General features: G+C 44.4%; 1 long non-coding RNA gene across 1 annotated transcript; it reads right to left on the reverse strand.

Annotated features, from left to right (window-relative positions):
- Positions 1-374: 374 nt before the first annotated feature.
- Positions 375-1,436, reverse strand: LOC136495258 (uncharacterized). Its single transcript, XR_010768947.1, has 3 exons — positions 1,126-1,436; positions 1,000-1,055; positions 375-648 (listed from the first exon to the last, which is right to left on the reverse strand). It is a non-coding gene; the product is annotated as an uncharacterized lncRNA (long non-coding RNA).
- Between the last annotated feature and the right edge of the window lie 766 nt (positions 1,437-2,202).

Below are 2,202 nucleotides of genomic sequence, written 5' to 3' on the forward strand. Positions count from 1 at the left end.
GACGCCTATTACGTACTCGTAGTAGTACGAGGGATCAAGGTCTCAGCCTGTTGCACTACTACCGAAATTAACTCTAGGGACAGCTCTAGAGCTTCTGTAGGAGCGATTACGCGAGCCGTTCTTCTCAGGGTGTTTCTACAGAGCGTGTCTCTGTAGGGGCGGTTTCCTGACCGCCCCTACAGTGCCCTCTGTAGGGGTGGCTGGTAATATCAGCCGCCCCTACAGTGGACTTCTGTAAGGGCGGCTGTATCACCAGCCGCCCCTGCTGTGTGTATTTGTAAGAACGGTTCAATCAAGAACCGTCCCTACAGTGGATTTTTCAGAAAAAAAAATAATTCAAATTCAAATCTGACCATATATATAATCACATCCAGATCGGCAGTCAGCCACGGTTAAAAAACCACATGTCCAAATTCATTCACAGTTTCTTAATCACAAAAAAACCCAAAAAAATCCATTTCATCTTGAATCAGCAAGGAGGTATGAATAAGATTGATATACATACACTAAGGCTGACTAAATACAGTAGAACTAAGGTTAATCAAGATATGGAGGGCATTGTTCCCCGCTGATGAGTTCTTCAATCTCTTGTGACTGCTGCTTTCCTGATATTTCTTGATTTTTCAATCTTTCTTGTGACTGCACAATCTGCAAATAATTAAGAATACACAATTAGATATTGGTGTATGGTCACTATACAATTAGCACAAAGACAAAACTGTAATGCTGCAAGTCTTCAGGATTCTTACTAACCAATATACAATTGGACACAATGTTGTTGTTTTTAAAAAAAAATCTGACAAGTGGAAAATTTGCAAAGGTAAGTGATAATACATGTAGAATTTGTCAGACCATGATGCATCCTAATATAGAGCAAGAGGGAAGTTAACAGGCTCAGAACTATATATGAATCCTGCTGCACAGATATTGTATCAAATTTGACAAAAGGAGCTATGTGATGCATGAAGTAATTAAGGATCCCAATGGCCAACACTTAACTGCCTTGTTTCTGAATCATTCTGAAATTCCTACAGCCCGTTGCTTCAAACTGCAAGCTATGCACAGAGGGTAAACAACACCACGAAAAGGGGACAAAAAAGAACGGAAAAGAGGAGCAGGACAAACCGCGTCCCAACTCCAAATCTGGACGTCATGGATGGGCCTCTCAAAGGGCTCAGAAAGATGCAACAGATAGATGCATTTCTAGACGTTGCTGTGGCCAGATCGAGGCGTTGGAGTTGGGGCCGGATCCTGCGCCCTTGGCCGCTGCCCCTGCCGGATCGAGTCTCCTGGACACCGCCGTGGCCAGGTCGAAGCTCCTGGACACCGCCCTCGCCGACGGCTGGATCGAAGCTCCTGGACGTCACCCCCACCAGATCCTGCTCTCCTAGACACGTAATAATTTTTTTAACTGCATATCATAGCTAGGCATTTGAACAAACTAACAAACATTTGCAGCGAACTACTGAAAGCTCTAGTTTGGTTTTGGTGAATTGATGAAACCCTAAGTGCTAACCTAGTTTATCAAGTGATCATGAGATAGGTAGCACATTTCAAGTGGAGAAGCTAATGAAGATCATAACATGACAATGGTGATGGCATAGCGATGATCAAGGGCTTAAACTTGAAAAGAAGAAAGAGAAAAACAAAAAGCTCAAGGCAAAGGTATAATGTGTAGGAGCTATTATTTTTTGATGATCAAGACACTTAGAGAGTGTGATCACATTTAGATTTGATAGCTGTCGACGAAATATGGTCGGCAGTCTACCTAGGGGTATGTCCAAGGTAGTAGATTGTCGGCAGACAGATGCGTAAGCCACAAACAAGACGGTGACGTAAGACAGACACGAGGTTTTATCCAGGTTCGGCCGCCCAGAAGGCGTAGTACCTACGTCCTGTGTCTGATTTATATTGCTGTATGTCAATGAGAGATGTTTTTTAGAGGGATCCTCTGCCCGCCTTATATAGTCCGGGGGGCAGGGTTACAGATCTGAAAACTAATCCTAGCCAGTTACAATTGCCATATGTGGCCAGATAAGGATTCCTATTCTAACCGACCAGGATCTTGCTTGATCGCCAAATCCGCCTTGACTCCTTATGCGGGACTCCAATCAGGTTGGCTGGGCCGCACGTCGTCTTTTGGTGGACCGGACCCATCGATCCGGGCTGGCCCAAGATTAGCCGTAAGGGTATAGGGGTTAA

Source organism: Miscanthus floridulus, chromosome 12 (genome assembly GCF_019320115.1).
Source record: "Miscanthus floridulus cultivar M001 chromosome 12, ASM1932011v1, whole genome shotgun sequence".
In the NCBI taxonomy this organism is placed as follows: domain Eukaryota; kingdom Viridiplantae; phylum Streptophyta; class Magnoliopsida; order Poales; family Poaceae; genus Miscanthus; species Miscanthus floridulus.